At 31.4% G+C, this 23,044-nt stretch overlaps 1 protein-coding gene across 3 annotated transcripts in view; it reads left to right on the forward strand.

The window, feature by feature from the left end:
- The window catches only part of LOC140436732 (uncharacterized), a 172,288-nt gene that overhangs the window by 53,241 nt on the left and 96,003 nt on the right, over nt 1–23,044 (forward strand). For 2 of the 3 annotated variants that reach the window (XM_072525793.1, XM_072525792.1), the window contains exon 1: nt 19,407–19,531. The exons of the other annotated variant lie outside the window; for it this stretch is intronic. The gene's annotated coding sequence lies outside the window, so the exon portion shown is untranslated. Of the gene's footprint in view, nt 1–19,406; nt 19,532–23,044 lie in introns of those variants that run through there. 3 annotated transcript variants of the gene reach the window in all.

Below are 23,044 nucleotides of genomic sequence, written 5' to 3' on the forward strand. Positions count from 1 at the left end.
GATAATGAATATCGACAATTAAATGCAGACGTGTTAGCAATGTCAGAGAAGAATTTCAAAATAGATTGTACTATTGTATGGAAGTGAGTGGCAGTCATTTTAAATAAATATTGTAACAATTTTTGGTAGTTAAATGTTTATTCTAAATATCTGTAATCAAATTGTTAAAAAAATATTTTTTTTTTCAATCCAGTTGTGCATCATGTGTTATACATTTTTGAAATCAGTTAAAAAAGGAGAATCGAAATATCAAATAAAAAAGGTGGAAGTAGTTAAAAAAAAATAAGGAATGATACGGGAGGTGAGAGGGTGCCTTTTCCAGCAAGCTTAAATATGCAGCAAATATTAATTAACGTGTTTTTGCGCATCTCTTAAAAGTTAGAAGTTCAAAAGATATTTAAGGTGAATAGTTTTATATGAAGAGCACCCTATAGATCAGACGATATTAATAAATATTCTTCGGTGGCTTAAAATTTTGATTGTGTGTCCCAATCTGACTTTTTTATTTTTTCTACTTTTATAGACTTCTTCATCCTTTTTGACCATCGTCATTGTTTCTCCTGCATATAATAATATTGTCCTTATTATGGTGTTATAAACGTTCATCTTAGTTTTCTTAGTCAATGTTTTGCTTTTAAGTAATCTTTTGTTTGCAAAATAAGCTTTATTCGCTGTTAATATTTTTTCTTTTATTTCGGACTTCCTTTCTTCGGTTTTGCTTATTGTTATAGTCGACACGTAATTTCGTGAGAAAATTTATAGGAACCAGAGGAGTAAAATACTACTAAAATGGCAACACTGTTAGAGTTACCACTACTTTATTGAACAGTAGCGTAGATATCTAATTTTTAATTAAATAAAAGTTTTTATTTTTATTTAAGAAAAAGTTTCATTTTCTATAAAGTTTAAATAAAAAATATTGGTGTTGTTAACTTCTGTGATATATCTAGGAAGTGATAACACTAATCGACTCGGCTAAATAGAACTTATTGTAAAATAACAATACCTATAAAAAATTGTTAATAAAAGTAATTATCACATACAATTAAATAAATTTTTTATGTACAAGTATTTTAGTATACAAACGTTTTAATAACACAACTGCTCATAAGTTTTAAAACTTATGATCACATTTTATCCCTGATAACTTAGTTATTGTAATAAAAAAAATAAAGAATTAATTTTTTAAATTATATACAGCGTATTCTGTTAACAACTTTGGTTTGACACCGTGTGAGAGAAGACTTAGTATCTCAATAATTTAAAAATGGGTAATAGGTCTAAAACTTTTATGAACATCTTTTTTATATATCTAGCAGGTATTTTATAATAACCTAACCTGTACTTTGATTATTTTAAATTAAATTATGTTGTATGTTTTTGTTCTATCATGAAGTGTATTTGTACTCTATTTTCAAAGATATATAAGCAAAACGAGAACTTGTACAATTACAATAAAAATAAAGGTTTCAACTAACACCTAGTTGGAAATAAGAACTTAATAATCTACTCATAATCACTGTTATCACTAGTATCAGTTGTATCTTCTATATTTATAGTTCATTTGGTTAATGCTGGTAAATATTTAACATAGTCATTTTCCACTGCGATTACATGTTTGATTACACTTTTCCAGTTGGTTGCTGTGATCTTTGTGACTTCTCTTCTAATTAACTGGAGAGCAGTAGACAAAAATTTAGGAGCCACGTTTCTTCTTCTTCTATTACCTTTAAGTTGTGTCCATATTAACTCTATTGGGTTCAATTTACAATAGTAAGGAGGAAGTAATTGTAATACTGGGCATACCAAGCACGGTATGCCGATTACTGCGAGTACAGTTATCAACAACATATTCCTTCTGGTACTGTCTACTGTCAACAACCTCCAACAATTCCTTTTTACTATATGATGCTTCAAAGTACAAATCTTTCTCAAACAAATTCTTGAATTTGTAATTTGTTTCAAGTAATATTTGGAATTTTCTCATTAATCTTGAATAATATGATACGTTGTCCATGATAATCACACTATATTTAGGTAATCTCGGAAGAAGAGGTTCCTTTAATATTTTTTTGTAGGTATTAATAATACATCATCGATCCATCTATTTTCTCCACCGCAGTGTAAAATTATAATTCTCTGTCCTGTCATGTAGGTAAGATGTTTCTCCTATAGTCTTGTAGCAGATTGCCTTGGACACTCTGATAAACATGTTTCTACAATTTCTTCTGATTTAGACAATTTAGAACACAATTCTTCATAAACATGTTTCAGCATATGTTTGGATGGTATCATCAGAGAGGTATTGAAAATGTCGCTTACATTTTACTACACGGCTTTGTAAAGATATTCCAATTGATTAGAGGGTTCCGCTGGCTCTTCAGCTGCAGAAGTTAGTTTTATAAAAACTAACTTCTGTTTTTTTCTTCAAAAAAAAAAACATTAAACGTTTACATCTATGGTTCCTGAGTTGAACTTTTTTTATACTTCATTTCCATCATATTGATAGCTGAAAGCATTATAATTGACGCTCGAACTTCTTGTGCGATATATATGTATATATATATATATATATATATATATATATATATATATATATATAGATTTTTCAAACCATGATTCACAAATTGAACCCTCCTATCCTCATAATAATCTAGATTCACGTCTTTATTTTTTTTACAGATATTAATAATAAATCGTCGATGCATCTATTTTCTACACCGCAGTGTAAAATTATAATTCTGTCCTTTATTGGGCGGTAATGAATTAGAACACTTTTTGTTATTATTCGTCCAACTTTTTTCGCGGTGTCATGAATACCATACCAGGTTTCATCCAAATAAACAATATTTCGTTTAAAAATAAAGTTTAAAATAATATAAAATATTATACCTGCCTACCCAATTGTAAACCACTGGACGGTCGAAACGAAATTTATTGGGATAAACTAGTTTATGGTTTCGGTTGCTCAGGCAAAAATTGTTATCTTACGCAAAGAATGCATCGATGATAACTTTATCTGAGCGACTGTACATATTTTACCAGGCTCATCTAAATGTAAATATCGATGAGAATATTAAAACTTTGTATTATTATACATCTTAGTCATTGATAATTTTGCAGTTAATAACTACTCCTGGTAGAGTACTTTTATTTTATTTTTTATTGTCTGCTTATATTACAGATAAATATATTTTTACACAGTCTCACCGAAATACGAGGCGACTATACTCCTAGGTATTTGAAGTATTCTACTTCTTCAAACTCAGACTTCCTATTTTGATTTTTTTTTCATTGACTTTTTCCCTAATTTTAATGTTTTTGTATTTTCTTGATTTAATCTTAGTCCCATTACCTCCCCGTTCTCTCTTATTTCTTCTAGCATTTCTTTCATTATTTTCCTGTTCTTTGCAATAAAAGCAATATCGTCTGCATACTTGATTACCTCTGGTTCTGAAATTTCCTTTATTTATATTTTGTAGTACATATTCTAATGCTAGATTAAATAGTGTTGTTGATAAGGCATCTCCTTGTTTCATTCCTTTATTTATACTGAATTCCTCTGTCTCTCCTCTTTGTGTCTTAATGCTTATTTTTGTAGTTTTCATTGTCATTTCTATTAATTTTCTGAGTTTATGTAGAATTTTTAATTTTTTAAGTGCTATCATTAATCCTTTCCTTTTAATTGAATCAAATGTTTGAAGTCTATGAATAATATTTCCAATTCTAATTTATATTCGTTTGCATTTTCCATTCTTTGTTTTATTGTGTGTATTGCATCTATTGTAGATCTTCCTTCTGTGAATCCACATTGGTACTGTCCTACTTTCTTCTTTGTGATCTTTGATAACCTCCCTTTTATTATTGATGTCAATATGTTATATGTTGTATAGTGCCAGTATTTTTCCTATTAGTTCCCTTCCTCCGTATTTAATTAGTTCCATATTAATTCCCTCTTTACCAGGGGCTTTTCCATTTTTGCTTCTCTGTATTACTTCACCCAATTCCTCTAATGTTGGTTCTTTTGAAATTTCGATGTCTACTTCATCTACTTTGTCTGCTTCTTCTTCGTGCATCGTTCCCTCCTCGTTATGCATCTCTTCTTCTGTTGTTTCCTCCGTCAAGAGCTCTTTGTAGTAATCCCTCCATACTTGCTTGTATTCTGTTATCAAAAATATAGCCAATTTTAATTGACAAACAATTAATACTTCATCATCCGTTTTGCTTTAGGCCACAGCTCGCTACCATTAAACAAATTCATCAAGTTTATCAGCAAATATGCCAATCACTGGAAAACAGAACATTGCTCCGGAATCTTCTTAGACATTTCCGAGGAATTCGACAAAGTCTGGCATAATGGCCTTTTATACAAAATAAAAAAATGTCTTCCCAACAGTTACTTTCAAATCCCAAGGTCATGATGATAACATTATGATGAGTATACCATACTAACAAATTTACCTGATATTTACTGAGTCATTCTTTCTTCTTTCAGTACCCTGTCCGATTATCGAACGTTGGCGATCATATTGGGAATAGTAAATTTGTTTACGGCGGCTTTAAATAAATTAGCGGTGGTCTCTTGATACCATTCTCGGAGATTCCGGAGCCAGGATGTTCTTCGTCAGCCTGGGCCTCTCCTTCCGCCGATCTTACCCTATTTTATGAGGTGTAGAAGATTATACCTCTCTGGATGTCTCATTACATGACCGAAATATTGTAACTTTCGAATTTTTATCGTTTTTGTTATTTCTGTGCTCTTTTTCATTCGATGTAAAACTATTTCATTTCTTATTCGATCAAATTAACTTATCCGCAATACTCGTCGATAAATCCACATCTCAAATGCCTCTAATTTTTTTATTAATGTCTCTGTAAGGGTGCAGCTCTCCATACCATACAGCAATGTGGAGAATATGTAGCAGCGTATTAAGGTTTAACGTAATATGTCTATTAATTAGAATACACAGAGTCCAGGCTAATCTAAATACAATACAAACTTGGGTAAAAATGTGGCGTTTACGTGCCAACGAGACAAAATCTGCGCAGGTAAAATTTACAAAAATGCAAGGGACATTGTCCTCCGGTATCGTTAAACGGTCAACTTCTGCCACATAAAGAAGACATAAAATACTTATGAATGTATTTGGATCGAAGGCTTACATGAAGAAAACACATCTTCACCAAAACAAAAATAGCTGGGCCTTAACAACAAAATTTTGACATATAAAGATTTTCAAAAATCCATTTGGAGTTATGGAATTCAACTATGGGGAACAGGAGCTGGATCCTTGAAATTGGATCCTTGGATTCTTGAAAGATCTCAATAGAAAGTCCTCCGAATATTCCATGGTACGTTCTAAACAAGACGATCGCACGAGACCTTAAAATGACAACTTTCAATGAAGAAGTCACCAAACTCTGCCAACGATATGAACAGCGTGTCATATATGACACTCGGTGCCAAGAGTACACAGGAAATTGTCAATGAGCAATATATTTGTTAACAATTGTTAAATATTGTACACATAATTTACTTATTGTAACTATATTAAAAAATATAAACATATTGGGATGTTAAATAAAAAAATTTAAAAAAACTGTACATTTACTATTTATATTTAAATCTTTAAATATATCATTTCTTTTAATTTAACATAGTTTTATTGTCAATGTTAATTTTTATAAAGTATTAATGCAGGTATAATAAAAAAGAGAACACGATAATCGTTTATCATGTCCTACCTTTAAAGCACCTTTAAAGATATGTACTCGCATTCGCATACTCGGCTTTATGTCGTGCCCTTGAATCAACTGCACCTGATTTAAAGGTTCCTTTAAATACTTTTATCCATATTCTTGCATTTTTGTTTTCTCTAATCAATAAATATTTACCTAATTATTTATTTTTTTTTATATATGGATTGTTTAAAAACTGTAAGAATTGGTTAAATATATCAGTAGATTATGTGTTATAACAGTTTATACTATACTTTTTTTCTGCTGTGGTTAAAGTCTATCCTAATGCCATTCCTGTTCGTTTAATAATTTGTAAATCATGCTCAAATTCAAGTTCATAATAATGATTGATTCTTCGTTTTCGTGTCGATATTTTACGATGTACAAGTAGAATTTACAGCACTGGACTAATTTTTTTTCTTCGATGAAGTTTATATTTATAATTTGACTTTTATTTGTTATTGATTATTTATTTCAATGAATTCTTTTACCCTTTCAGATTTAATGTCATACATGATATTGTAAATAAACTGGATCCAGTGAAGATTCTTATGAATATCAAGGACTATATCAAGAAGTTAAAGATGAAATATATGCATGGGATTAAAAAAGCATATAAATTGAAGAAACAGAAATTAGAATAGATTAGAGCTATCGTAACACAAAATTTCAAAGATAGTGAAATTATTACAAACATAAAACTGTTGGAAATATTATAGGATGCACATATTTTTAAATAGATTATTAAAAAACAAAAAGTGCAAAAAGAAAATTATATAAAACGATAATAAGATCACATATAAAAATATGCACACTGAACAAAAAAGAGCAGAGAAAAACAAAGAACAACTTTAGATGGAAAATACAGAATAAACTGTAGATAAGAACTACAGATAAGGATCCAGAAGGGTTACATTAAAAACCTATCAGAATGGTTATAATAAAAACTCAAAAAGTAAACATGATGGAACATATATAAAAAGCGTCAAGTAAAAGATTACCAAGGAAATTTCTATGCAAAATGCGCAAATTATTGCGGCATAACCCCCTTGTGCACTGGGTACAAAGTTTTTACTTATATAATACATAAAAGACTCCAACAACTAACTAAAAATTTTGTCGGGGAATATCACACCGGTTTCCGACAATGAAAATCTACAACTGACTACTCAGAGTGAAACAAATTCTAAACAAATCGTGGGAATCCGACATTGACGTCCAAAACATATTCATAGATTTCAAACAAGCCTACGACTCAATTAATAGACAAAAGTTATATCAAATATTGGATAGCTTTAACATCTCCCAAAAATACATCCGACTAGTAAGAGGATTAAAACAAGGAAACGGGCTGGCACCGACACTATTCATCCTGACTCTTGAATATGTGATAAGACAGCTGTACATAGGAAGAGGAAATCTCTTATCAAATAAATCAATACAGATTGCCGCCTATGCCAATGACATTATAATTATATCTCGAAGAATAGAAGAGGCGACAGAAATATCTTAACAATTAAAAACAAGAAGAAGAGACTGGACAGAAAAAAGACAAAAAAAACTAACACAGACAAGAGCTAGGAGAAAACAGACGCACAGTTGAATTAGAGGACGATATTAAAACTGTAGAAAGTTGCACATATCTGGGAGTATCTGGAGATGGAAAATAAGGGTCTACAAAACTAATATCAGACCAATAGTATGTTATGGATGCGAGACGTGAGTCATGACAGAAGACACAAAACGACAGCTGAAAGTCTTCGAACGAAAAGTCCCAAGGAAAATATTTGGACCTATTAACGAGAATGGAGTATGGAGATCCAGGCACAACCATGAACTCTACCAACTTGTCAAAGAGGCATCGATCTCAGAATTCGTTAAGCTTCAGAGACTTCGATGGGCTAGTCATGTAGTGAGAATGAAGACCGGAAAATTGCCAAAAAGAGCCCTAGATAGTAAAATGCCGGACACAAGACCAAAAGGAAGGCCACGGAAAAGGTGGGAGGATGGAACCTGGAGAAGATCGGTGCGGGACCGGCAAGGTTGGAGGCAGAGTTTGGAGGAGGCCAAGGCTTGATTTGGGCTGTAGTACCATTGGAAAGAGAAGGAAACTTCTAACTAGCTCGGTGAAAGCAAAATAAAGAAGAGGTCGACCGAAGATGAGGTGGCAAACTGAGACAGAGAGACTAGGGGTCACAAACTGGAAACAGAAATCAATAAACACGAATAGTGAAGATGATCCAACAGGTAAGGGAAATTACTAGGACATTTTTTCTTATAAAAACGAAATACGGCGGTAAGTAACTGTACAGTTTATATCAAAGTGTCGTGTGAATTATGTAGAGAGTTATAGAAGAGTTTAGCATGCAATTTGGATGACGACATCGAAGAATATCAAGCCGAGTACCTACATGGACTCTAGCGCTAATTTACATTACAGTTACTGTACATACAATATTTTGGAATTGTTCTTTTTTATGGTTTATGTATATATTTGTTAAATATTTTAGTTAAGAAACTATAATAAATATAGATTAAAAAGGCCAACGAAAAAATTTTTTTGATAAAATTTCCTTTATTGTATCAACCACCAATTTTCGCAATTTAATATTTAAAATTAAATTAATTATACTTTTTTCGGTTTTCAGTTTTATTTTATTACAGTTATACAACAGACAGAGGAATTAAACGAATTAAAAATAATTAGGCTGGTAGCACTGGTAAATAAAATATGCAACACTCCTTTTGTCTGATTTTGTTGTTCTTCTTCAATAACATACTTGAATTAGGGTAGTAAGGTATCCACAAGGGGGTCATTGTGGTTTTTTTCCAAAAAAACCGATCATATTTTCTCAACTCTCATAGGTCTCAGCCTCGATGGTTTTATCACATCTCATTTTAAAGCTTTCTTAATGTTCTTACCACTTATTATACGGGAGTTGGTAAACTCCCTTACGAAAGTTCGGATGTAGACATTTTACTTTGGGCAAAGTCTTATGGTTGCTGTTAGTAATCCAATTACATCGGCATATTGCCGTATAATTTAATACTTTTAAGGATGTTTTCTCAATTTAAACCCAACCACTGTTGCCGTTAGTTACGCAAGTACTTTAAAAGTTCACTGAAAATAGACTGATTAGTCCGAAAAACTATTGAACTTTTGGATTTTTTTTTTAATTAAATATATCACTTACAACAGAAGTTTTTTACTTCGATGCTCGAGTTTTTAAGGTTCTCTTAGGTTGTTCTTAGAACATTTAATTAAAGAGTTATTATACACACATACTTACAGGCAGACAACGATATGATTTTAAGAAGAAACTGTTATGGAAGCAAGATCTGGACATAGAAATGAACAATTTGTTTCAACACTTAATCATAAACGAAACGATAATATTAAACCCTAAATGAGAGCAACGGAAACAATTTTGGATAGAATGAGACCAGAGAAACTGTCTTTGGCCATCAACGGCGAAAGGATGATAACCAATAATGCCAGAACTAAAGCAGCTGGGTAAACTCAGACGATGTTGAAGAAAAAACGTAAGATAACATAGAGGTCTGGAGAAGAAAATTTTAGACGTCACGTACAATAAATAATTAAGGTTTATTAAACTTTATTTGGATGCCCAAATGAATCAATCGTTAAAAAAGGTATAGATAGATCACGTAATGAGTCTTAGATGACGAAGATATTTGGAATTAGAAGTTGTTTTTACTCGATATGGGGACTATTGGTATATACTTTATTTTATTCATTTCCCTTAGAAATTTATGTTGACGACTCTCTTTCTGACAGTCATTGATTGCTCTTTAAGTGCCTGTAGATTATTTAGTTCATCGGTTATTATTGTACAGACTACAAACACTTATTATTACGTAAAGTACTTAATCAATATGTAAAGAACAGGTAAAGATGAGACAAATTTAAATAAGGAAGTTGGAATTCTAAAAACAGATGCAGAGAAAATTACAGGCTTCCAGAACCGGCTGAATATGTCTAACGTTAGAATAATTGTTTTTGCTAATTAAGAGAAAAATGGACGAACTACGAGGGTGTTATAAAAGGATCTTTAAAAATGATAAATTAAAAATATTTAAGTTATGCCTTTCATATTATACATTTCTTTTTAATCACTTATATCCACTTCTGAGTGTAATTTTAACATTAGCAAATACATCGAGAATGGTGGAATCAGACGGGCTTCATGCGAATACTGGGTAATAGTCACACTATGTAGGTATTTTCATAAAATATACCTATAATTCAAATTAGTGGATTATTGAAGACGACCACTGATTATTTCTTTATATAATGCAGCCAAATGTAGGCAATCTAGTAAAATATGAGATAAATTTGTAATAAATAATCTAATTTAAGGCTGGTGTGGGCATAAACAAGAAAAAAACGGGTGTGGCAGTCCAGTGGGACTGCCGGTGGAAGTTACACTTCTATATACGCATTCGCCGTTACAAATTTATTTGGGAGTCAATCTGCACAATCACTACATATGTAATGCTATGGGTAAGACATAGCAGAAAGAGAAACATAATTAATAACAACTTCCTAACAATTAATAAACAACATTTGACCTGTAATAGGAGTATAGTAAATGAAGGATTGAATCAATATTTTGATGAAAATGTATATTTTTATTTTCATATATGTATGAAAGAAGTTGAATGCAAAAATTTTTTTACACATACTGTGCAGTAAAATTCATTGTTTATTTTGTTATTAATATAAAAATACAATACAATACACTGCAACATAATTCAATATAATAATACAATACAAATTAAAATGCAATATTCATAAGTATTTAAAAATGACAATAATATACATAAAAAAATACACTACAATACAATGCAACATAATTCAATATAATAATACAATACAAATTAAAATGCAATATTCATAAGTATTTAAAAATGACAATAATATACATAACTTTTCTACTTACGCATGTGTTTAATTTACCATGTAATATTATTAATAAAAAAGTCCTCCCCAACTGGGAATCGAGCCCCGGTCTCCCGCGTGACAGGCTGGGATACTGACTACTATACTACCGAGGACATGACACAAACGTATTTCAAAATTGACAGTTCTGGGTCATACAGTGATTTATTGAGATTATTATTTTGAAATTCAAAAGACTAATATAATTATGAACATTTAATAAATAATACAAAACATATCACATAAATAATAATATTAATAAATATTTTATTATATATATAATATTATATGTATATATATAATATTAAATATATATACAAAAGGAACATTTTTATATTTGAGAGAGGAAGAGAGAGAAAATATATCTTCTGTCTCTCTCTTACTCATTATCTTACATATGTTATGATTTCACAGATTCACTCCCATACAAATTTCCAACGTGGAGCGCGCGTATAACAATTTTTCATATTCCAATGCTCAACATATATTATAAATTTTTTACCAGATCATTTTTTTATTACACCATCACATTTCGCAGATTTTATCTCCTCAGGTCTTTCAGCCATAAGTTCTGGCGTCTTCCAAATGATCTTTTGCCCTGTACTTTACTTTCCAAGATGATTTGGACTAATTCATATACCTCACCGTTGTTAATTTTTGTATCCAAAGAAAGGTCAACATGCGTCTGTATATATACATTTTAAAGGCATCTATTCTTTTTTCTGTTTAAGAATCCATTGTTCAAGTTCAAATTTTTTATGTTCATGAGTGTTTTCATCGCTTGTTCGATTCTTAATAGATCTTCTTTTTTGGCTTACAGTGGCTGTTAAATATCCTAAGAAATGCTGTTCAAATAAACTTCTCCCTAAAACTCCTTAAAGGTATACAGTTGTTTTATGTCAATGTTTCACTATCCTCAAGTTTTTCTGATATATTGTCCCCGGTAGATATTCTTCTTTCGAAGGCCTACTGTGTAAAGTGTTAATTTTACATTACACTTTGATACAATAACTAATAAATATAGTGATACACTACAATACTATAGTAATTTTCATTCCTTATAAGACAATTTTATTATCATCATTTAATCTTCTGCTCAGATCGTGCTATTAATGGAATATTTTATAATTGCAGGACAAATGAAGAATATCTCTCGCTGTAAAGTATTCGTAACGGGATTGTAAATTTATATCTTTTTGTTTTTTTTTCTTTTCGATTAAATTCTAATAATATAATAGAACAACTGCGAATCGATATATTATATAATATTGTATACATTTCATGGCATTCTGTGAGTTAGTATTGTGGCAATTACATGGTAGCGTGCAGAAAATACAGGATGTAGTTTTTTAACAACTATTTTTTCATGATAAATGTAAGAAACACCTGCATATTATATACAAAGTAATTTTATTGAATAACGAAAAACTAACTAGATCACTTATTTACCTATTTTACATATTTAACTAGCGTATATATAAATATATATATATATATATATATATATATATATATATATATATATATATATATATATATATATATATATATATATATATATATATATATATATATATATATATATATATATATATATATATATATTGTTATGTTTCTCCTTTCCCAACCAAAGAAAAATAAATAAAAAAAATCCATCGAAATAAAATTTTAAGATATCAATATAAACAAATTGTACATAGTAATTTAAGATAAGATTTAGTGTAGATAAGAATAGAAATTTGTTTTTCCGTTTCAAACAAAATTATCAAAAAACTTTTGTTTAGAATTAGAAGACATTTCACCTGTAAGTTAATCTTTTCATTGTTTGTATAATCGAGTATTAAATGACCATATTCTAATCTTTTGAAATATGTATAAATTGTGTATTGACAAAACCAATTTTAAAGTAAGCTATTTAGTTTTTCTCTGAAACCGAAATTAGGCTTTTCCAAAATCATGGTAAACACAATTTGAGCTTTTGATTGGACGGTCGTTTTTAAAATGGGAATTTGTGAGCCGATCATGAGAACGGGAGAGGACAGTTATAATTTGGTCATCGAAGAAAAACAGTCGTTTGTCTCAAGATAGAGTGTGGTTCGTGAGTTTGGATACCGGCATTGTGAAAAGAAGTGAATAGTTTTGCAGAAAGAGATAACAAGTAGATTAAAAGAGGTCCTTGTATCTACCGTGGGCATTTTGTGAAGTATATGTGAAAATAGTTTTACGGCATCAAGTTGAGAAAAGGAGGTCCTTGTGTCATAAATAAGTAGCTGAGTTTGGAGAAGTGAATCAGGTGGTTTTGTGTAGTCTGCAGGAGGTTTGCAGAGACGTTAGGAAGGAGCCGAGGTGCCAAAAAGGAGAGATCACATCTTTGAGGAGACTGGATTTTTCTGGGTATGTTCCAACATACAACTCAATAAGAAAATAAGCTGTAAGTGTTTTGTACAATTGAATTTTATATCTGTGAAGGATCGGTTTGACATCATGATCATTAGCATTCAAATTTAAGAACTGAGGTTTTGTTAGGCTAATCAAAAGTTTAAAGTTTTGTTGTTTCTAGTTTCAAGTAAAGAAAAATTTAAGTAAAATTGGTTTTCACGTAATATAAATGTATGTAGATTTAAAATCTTATTATTATAAAAATTTGATTTATTTTCTTGTATGCTGATTGATAAGATAACGACAGAATTTGGTAATTGTTTTATTCGTTCATATAAATTAAAGAAACGTAAATTTTTGTAATATAATATAGTCATAGTCATAGTCATAGTATATTTTTTTATTCTTATCCTTTCTTCTCTGTCCCGATAAAAGACAACTAGAAAATCTTTAAATCTATCGAACACAAGTAATCTAAGGAGTATATTTTACTTTTGATAACAAATAGGTAAGTTGTATTTTTTTTATTAGCTCAATAAACTAAGATTAAAGTCAAAATAAACAATCATAACAATATATATAAAAATACGTTGGAAACTGAAACAATTTGCACATTACAAAAAATTGCGTACAAATTGTTTTTGTTTACTCCTGAGGAAGCTATCAAATAAATAGCGAAATATTGAGTATTTTAGAAAAAAGAAAGATTTTCATTAGAGACCACTTTACCCGATAATTCCAACGTATTTATAAATTATTTTATTTCTTGGGTTTAACTATGAAAATAGTTTCGATTAGATGTCCGGGATATGCATTATTTAGAAGGGCATTTTTTGCTTTTTTTATTGCAGTTGCTGTGTATTCTGGATCTGTTAGTTTTATAGATTTATCAGCAAGACTTATAATTACAAACTTCTTATGGGAGAATGGATGATAAGATTTATAGTTAAGATATCATGAAGACCATGTTTCTTATGTAAACCACATGGTTTTAACTGTGTTATTAATGCGATGTAAGGATATATCCAGAAAATTTATTTTATTATTTTGTTCAATTTCTATAGTAAACTTTAGTTTTGGATGGTAACTATTAAAATGATTTAAATTTGGTGCATTTTATTTATTGGTTGACTTTGTGATTTGTTTATTGTCATTACAAAACCCAAACGCACAGAAATTGTAAACGTTTAAAACCAAATGGTACGTTCTTTGGAATTATCGGTATACGCGGGATCAAGACATCCTTTCCTTCGTATTTTTCATTAATGATCGTTGCCATAATGACATTATTTATTAGCCTTTTTACAGTCAGTCTCGATCCATGGCACAGTCGAGGTTGATTAATGACAACTGTGAACTGATCCTACTTTTAATTGTTAATTGTTTGATGCGAGTCCATTCAATTCCCATGAATTCAAGAACTCTGTAGGATAGTTAATAACGTCATCCTGATTTATAATTGATTTGAACAAAAACAAGAGATCATTGTCATCTGTATTTTTTGTCGCCAATATTGCTCGTCCAATAATGGTTTGTGAACTGGTGAAGAACCTTATTAGAACTCAAGAACATTTCTGCAGCATTAAATAAAACAAAAGCACCGAAACGAATTTGATGTTTTTAAACATTAAATTATGTTGCGTGTCAGTTCAAAAAAAAAACTTTCACAACTTATAGCTTTATAATCAATGCAACATATTCAATCATATGTAATTTAGAAACGCCAGTAAAACCCTCTAAAAACAAAGTATCGGGACTCTAACAGTAGGTCTGCAGCTTTAACATCTAGTGCAATTGAATATTCAAGCAACAATTCCTACAGCGATATGAATATTTTATCACAAGCAGTTGAATCCATCATTGAAACTTAAAACGAATATCAGAATTTTGCATTACAGCCAGCAGGTAAGAACTTTAACATTGTGCATTTTGGACACGATATAGGTACAGTAAAGAAGCAAAAGAGTCTCCAGATACTAAATACCTCAAAGTGGCATGTAACTTTAGTTTCGCAGATAAAGTGTCTTTCATTTGGGTATTTTGTTTTTCAACATATGGCGCTACTCGCTGAAGAAGAATTTTAAACTGTTGAAAACTTTGAAAAAGATCGCTCGCCAGAAGATACAGATACAATGTCAAAAGAATTCTTAGTGAAATACTTACGTTTGGAAGGGTGAAGATTAAATTTTTTTCAAATATACATTGTAAAATACTTAAGGGGTCAATATCATTAGGTAATGAAAACAAATTTAACGCTTTAATTTCATTAAACAAATCATTGGAGTCTACATCCATGTTATTCTGATCTGTCAGTCGTTCTTCAAGAACAGAACAACGCTTTAAAACATCGCTGTCACTTAATTTTAATATGTTCCTTAAATATCAGAAAATATTATCATACTCATTTAATAAGTCAAATCGGTTTTTTAGAGAGCTTTACGTTTGATGTATAATTTTTAAGAAAAAAACTGATTTTAAAGGCGGTTTTTGGATCATGAGGGGCCTCATCTCGGTGATAATAGTCAAACAGTTTTGGTTTAAATTTCCTCCTGAGAGTTGGTAACTTTGGAAAGTCTTCTTCAATTTCAGAGAGAGATACTTCTTTTGTCTTTTGTTTGTACAAGAATTTCTTGAAATTATTGGTCAGATCTATATTGCTGGAAGTGATCAACTTTTCAAATTTTTTAGGTAGGTTTGGCATACTTTAATATTAATTGTAGCACTTTGCATTTGTTTGCTGACAAGATTTATATGAAATAAAACGTCATGCCAAATAATAATTCCACAAATAAATTGAAAATTTTGTACAGACGTTAAGAGCAAACTCGATTTATGTCTTGAAGGTTAAAATAAGTTTATTGATGTTTCAATTTCCACTTCGGAAATCGTTCTCTAAAGCTTCGTTCTCACTGTGCCGCGGTTGGCTGTTGGCAAAGCCAACGCGGCAAAGCTGATTTTGGCTTGCCGTCTACACCTGAGTTGGCATTCAGTCGCAAAATGTTTGCCGAGGAGGATGTACTATAGTATGTAATAGTTGCTTTAGGTGCGTTTAGAATTATCATTGAAAACAGAGAAAAAGTGCGTAAACTGCGCAAACGACGGTTTTGGGTGCGTCCAAGCCTTCAAAGTAGAAAAAAATACGGAACTAGTGAGTTAATGAAGGATTTGTTATTGGATGATGCAGGCGAATTAAATCTCGAGTACGGATCTAGATGTGGTTTTAAAAACTTTTTTCATTCGATATTTAAGTCTGTTTTACTTCTCTATCTGTTGTTAAGCTTTCATAGCCAACATTGACTACTGTTTTTTTTACTTATCCATGTTTTATTTAAAATGAACGTTTCATTGACATTGTGGCACCTTTTAAGATTCCGGTTATCTTACAAATCTGTATTTTTTATATTCTTTATATCGAAAGAAAGCTGCGACATTTTTAAAATTCCTACATAAAGCATAATTGTGATTATCTTCTTCTTCTTCAGGTGCCATCTCCGCTACGGAGGTTGGCAATCATCATAGCTATTTTAGTTTTTGAGGCAGTAGCTCTAAATAGTTGTTTTGAGCTGCATACAAACCATTCTCTCAGGTTCTTAAGCCATGAAATTCGTCTTTCTTTCGATGCTTCCCCTGCCATCTATCTTTCCTTGCATTATGAGTCGCAGGATGCCATACTTCTCGCCCCGCATCACATGTCCGAGATACTGTAGCTTTCTTTCTTTAATTGTAAGTTCAACTTCCTTCTCTTTACCTATTCTTCTCAGTACTTCATTGTTCGTAACTCTATCTACCCAGAAAACCCTCATAATTCTTCTATCCACATCCATATATCCACATTCTATCCAGGTCCACATTTCAAAGCGGTAAGTCGTCTCATTGTGTCTAGATTTAACGTCCATGATTCCACTCCATAGTATAGTACACTGTATACGTAACATTTTGTTAGGCGTACTTTAAGAGCTAATGTTAAATCTTTGCCACATAGGACCTTTTTCATTTTCATAAAATTAGAACGTGCCTTATCGATTCTGACTTTGATTTCTGCAGTGTAGTCATTATTTTCTGTTATAAGTGTTCCTAGGTAGGTGTACTTTTTTATTCTTTTGATCTGCTGGCCTTCTACTATCAAAATTTCGTTAGTATTATGGTTGTTTTTACAAATTTTTATAATCTTCGTCTTTTTGATATTTAGCGAGAGTCCGTACTCCCTACTACACATTACTATTTTACTTATGAGTCTTTCCAGGTCTTGTAAACTATCGGCTATTATTACTGTGCACTCTGCACATCTGATATTGTTACTAGGTACGCGGTAGGCCACTTTTACGTAAATTAACACATGGTATCCCTTCTGGGCAGTGAGTCAATAGGAAATAATAATACAGGACTGACAAACATTGAAGGTAATAGTAAATACGGCAAAGACTCACGAAGAGTTGTAACGCCATTGATGATAATGATGAAAGGCAAGCAAAAAGGTTATTACAACTTTCAGCTTTACTTTATTTTATGTGGACCATTCTAGATCGTCGTGGTTCTGTCCTATTTGATTACTTTAATGTTTTCTAAGAGTTTATTCCCTCATATTCACATTCTCTGATTGTGCCATAAATTGTTGATTTGCTTATGTTTTGATCTCGATAAATATTAACACTATCTCGTTTCGACATTCGCCCAACCATATTATAAACACCTCGACGAATATCAATTTTATAAGACATTTTGCAGAGCAAAAACCAAAATATTCTGCTTTGTCTATTAAATGTCAATAACTGATGACATTTCAATTCCATGGCCTTCTTTGTTAAATGCATTTTGCTTCTCAATCAGACCAGGTGAAATGTTTCCCAAAACTTTAGGACCATACGTTATTGCTCGCTGATTGTAATAAAGGTTTGTTATTAGCCTTAAATCTCTTTCATCTAGGTTTTTATTTTTTAGAATTTCCATGAGTCTGTCATGTTTTACTTTATCAAACGCTTTATTGTAGTCTATAAAACAGATGAAAAGAGGACAGTTAACATCCAACCATCTCTGCGTCAGCACGTTGAAGGAGAATAGTGCCTCTCTGGTACCCATACCATTGCGGAACCCATATTATGTGTCACTAATATCCAGCTCCAGTTTAGGGTGAATTCTGTAGTGGATAATTTTCAACAGAATTTTCAAGGTATGTGACATTAAGCTTATGGTTCGATAGTCACTGCACTCTTTGGCATTCACTTTCTTTGGCAAACGCACAAATGCTGATGTCAACGTCAACATTTCTCTAGGGATGATTCCCGTAGTATAGATAGCGTTGAACAGTTCTACTATTATGTCCAGGTTTTTCTCGTTGACCAACTTTAATAGCTCGCTTGGTAATTCATCTGGACCAGCAGATTTATTGGTTTTCATTGAGTTTAATGCCTGACTAACCTCTGAGATTTGATTATCTCTGGGCCTACATCTCCCGTTTGGCTATCTACAGATGTACTAGCTACTCTCTGGTCATGAAATAATTCCTCGATGTACTCTTTCTATCGTCGTAGTTTTTGTTTTGTCTCCAATATATTATTTTCATTTTTGCCGAGCAATATATTCGAGGTTCTTCTACTTCCTACTCCGGCTAGTTCTTTGACTTTTTTATGTAGATTAAAGTTGTCATATCTGTTTTGCAGTTCTTCTATTTCTTTACATTTTTCAGAGAAGTAGGTTTCTTTAGCCTCCCTAATTTTTCTTCTTATTTGGTTTTGAAGCTGTTTATAGCGGATCGTATTGATGGTTTTGTTTTTTCTCCTTTCATTCATCAACTCTAGAATTTCCTCGGTCATCCACTCTTTTTTCTTACATTTGGTTATTGTAAGTACTTTCTTACTTGGCTCCAATATAGAGGTTTTGAAGAATTGCCACTGCTGCTCGTCGTTGCATCTATTTCTTGGGTTTTTATCTAGATTTGTGTTGATTTTGTGATTATCATGGTAAGGAAATTGTCCATAAAAGAGAAGGAATAAGAAATGTTTTTTGTATTGATTTTTTGTCAGTTATTTATAGTTTCTAAGTATATTTCTTTCTATTCATCGACTATATTTTTTATAAAATAATAATTTTTTATGAAGGTGCTCTTTAGTTTTTATAATTTTCATAATTTCTAAACCTAATAATTAGTTACATTCCACCCACGTAGAATTAACCGACTTTTGTTGGCCGCCCCTAGCCTTTCCTCTTTTTAGTGGTTGAACATTATGCCCAAAAGGTATTTTACCTTCTCCCTCACGGTATCTAAAAAGATCTTCGTGTATCACGATCTTCACGTCTTACGTTTAAGAATTGTTCAGTTGACCACAAAGAGACTCTTGAGCAAGTCGCTGTCGCTCGTGTAAGGAAACCGTGACAAACGTGCTCTTGCGTAGTGAAACCGGCTTATAAAAACTTTAGATTTTGTGTTTTGATCAGTTTAAGGATGTAATTGGGGTAAGTTTTTTGTTAAGTATTTGTATTAATGAGTATCAAAACGTTTATGCTTCGGTGCTCTTACCACCAGTAATATTTATTTCTCGATTGATTCTGTTTCTCCAAATATGGGTTGTTATATTTGCAATTTATCCCTTGTTATTCTCGATCTATCAAGAATTTGCTTTAGAATTCTTTCTTAAAAATGATTTCATAAGAAAGTATAAATCTCTAAAATTAAAAAGAAAACCTAATGGGGATAAAACCAAAGTTATGGCAAACCAAACTGCAGGTCCTGATTATAAGAAATATTCTTTTTAACTATTTGTGTCACCATGAAATGGTGACTGCTCGATCGATCCACTCTAAATCCTGTCTTTCTCTTAATCTTCGTACTTTGTAGACCAAAGATCACTTTCGGGTTTCTATGACAACAATTTCAGAATTACTGTAGTTTTACTAACATGTAGAGTATGGGTGGTAGTGTTGTGGGTTAATTTCTCTACTATATATCTTAATTTTTTTCTATCCTTTGCAAGCAACTGTAATCCTTTTTATATTTTTCACCTTTTGAACTATTTTGGTGAACTTCATGTTTCCTGTGATCTACCCACTATTTATTTTGCTTTGTTGGAATTTAGTTGTCTCATAATATTAAGTATAGTATATTTCACGAGTTTGCGACCATTTTAGTTTAGGGATGAAAGCTTTGACTTAAACCTTCCGCTATGCTGAGAAAGTTAAAAGCAAATTCTCCCAATATTTGAAGCATTGTCGAAGATAGCCAAAAATATGGTTTTAACTGATAATGTATTTTAATGTATTTTTAATTAAGATAATGTTTAAATTAACATAATAACATTCAACATTTTTATTTACGAGAAAATAAAAACCTATTACCTTACAGTGTAATCAAGAATTAGATCCATATTTATGTCGGTATCTTCATTTGGATAATAAATGATGACTGGGTTAATTTCTACGATGCGATTATTCTATTAACTTTTCACATTTCTTCACAATTTTTGTCCAAATAGCAGGAGTAGCAGTATTCAAAATTAAGTGCTTCTTGCCATGTTTTCAAAACTGCTGCGCCACTATAATCGTACCTGTTTTCTTTGCATTAATTTTAAGGTCACATTTTTCACCCTGTCTCACTACTTTATGCACCAGATTCTGTAGTTCTTGTTTGCGTCTGGCAGTTAATACCGTATCATCGGTATACCAAACGTTATTAACAGTTCTTCCGTTGACTTTAATACCTTCTTGTACCTGGAGAGTACAGGTTAAATAATAACGGCGAGACTATACAACCTTGTCTAACTCTTCTTTGGATTTTATGGTCTTATTGTCCCCATCTCTTTTTTTTTGTTTTTAGACAAGGATAAATTATTTTGTAAGTCATACTTGATGGATAGAGGTATTGAAAGTACTACTAAAGCTTTAAGCAGCGTTTTACTTATTGGTTATTATTCTTTTTTTGAGGTAAATGTCAATTCTGTACTTTACTATCTCACTCATATACCAAATGAGAACACCTTTTGTGGTCCGAAAAATAAGTATGCTAACAACTTTCAAATTTCTACATATATTTCAATTGTGAGCTGGACAGTTAATTTTGTTAGTATTTTGTCAAAGTATTCATGAGTTTCCATCATATGGAATAAGTTAAGCAGCATGGAGTAGTACTCAGACCATCCCTATTACGACAGAAGGAAAAAATTATGCGAAAGAAGTCATCTGATTTCTGAAAACTCTGATTTCTGAAAAAATAAAATTAAGGAACATTTTCTTCTATTTTTATCCTTTGAATTGCTGTATTTAAATGGTTTTCTTGTTGATTTAGATTATGAACCACAGGAAACAAAACTTCATTTTCTATGGTGATGTTATGAGATACTGCTGTTGCTACTATTATATTCATTAGATTTTTAAAAATTGGAAATCATCGTTTCCATATACTTTATTGCCCTTCCACAACATTCCCAGTTCGTATACTCCAATTGTCAGAGACAAAAATACCACTAAACCTCTAAAAATAATAAGAACAAGCTGAATTTTGCAGAAAATGTCAATTTTAGGACGCTTAAAAAAGTTGCAAAAAAGTTTACCACTTTTACCCCTGGGCTTTCCTCTAAAACCTCCCACGTAGAGGGGGAAAACAGAAAAAATCGATTTACCAAGAATCTGTACGCCATAGAAAAAAATTTTTTAAATAAAAAATGCAGCCAAGATAATTTTGAACAAAAATCTTTATTGGCATTTTTTATGTAGAATAAACCGTTCTCTCAGAAACAGCGATTGAAGCGATCGGCGATTTTAAATGTCAGTTACGCACGCGAAATCGATGCTCAATAAAATTTGTATCAGCTCGACGGTAAAAATTCAATATCTTTTGATCTGCGTATCCTATCGACAAAAATCAAGATGAATTTTAAAGGTAAAGAGTGCAGCTTTCATATGTAATATTTGTATCTTGCCGCAAATGAACTCAGTTTTTATAAAGGTGTTAAATAACTAAACGTGGTGCAATTTTTGCCATTTTTTATGATTCTCATGAGATCAATATAATCTATCCCTTTCATTGACCAGCCACTATAGAGTTTCTATAACTAGAATATAATCTTTAAAACCTATAGCATGAAATTTTAGTTTTGGATTTTGGCAACAAATGTGAGCCATTTGAAATATCCTTAAAAACGCTAAATTTAATCTTTAACATTACAAACAATCTAAAACGTTTAAAATTGCTCTTTTTTAATTACACTAGTACCTTTCTTAAAAGTACTTAACTTATGCTAAATTACACCAAAAACCGTCTTCTTGGAGGCGTTTCCTGTGATCATTTGTAATGTAAAACTTTAAATTCTGCGTTTTTAGTCATATTTCAAATGCCTCATATTTGTTGTCAAAAATCAAAATCGAATTTTCATGTTATAGGTTTTGAAGACTGGTCTCGAACAATTTCACTACGACCGGCCAATAAAAGAAATAAATTTTATTGACCTCAAGATAATCGTAAAAAATGGCAAAAATCGCGCAAAGTTTATTTATTTCAATAAATAAAAACAGCTTTATAGAAACTGACTTTATTTGTAAGGCGTAAATTGGTAAGGCATAAAGATAAATGGTGAAATAATTAATAACATAAGGTATGCTGATGACACTGTGATTCTAGCAAGTAGCATGGAGGAATTGAGTTGCCTAATGAGTAAGATACAAAAAACAAGTGCACAATACGGACTCAGACTAAATATCACAAAAACCAAATGGATGTTAGTAAGCAAAACGCAACAACCACCACAGCAACTGATATTAGACAATGAAAGAATTGAACACGTGGATTCGTACATCTACTTGGGAACAACAGTTAACTCAAATTGGGATCAAGCGAAGGAAATACGTATAAGAGTAGAAAAGGCAAGAGCATCGTTCACTAGCATGAAGCAAATTTTCACCTCTAAAAGCCTCACCCTACCTCTCAAAATTCGACTTCTGAAATGTTATGTATTCCCGGTTTTGTTATATGGAATG

The sequence above is a fragment of the Diabrotica undecimpunctata genome, chromosome 3, assembly GCF_040954645.1.
Source record: "Diabrotica undecimpunctata isolate CICGRU chromosome 3, icDiaUnde3, whole genome shotgun sequence".
Classification (NCBI taxonomy): Eukaryota; Metazoa; Arthropoda; class Insecta; order Coleoptera; family Chrysomelidae; genus Diabrotica; species Diabrotica undecimpunctata.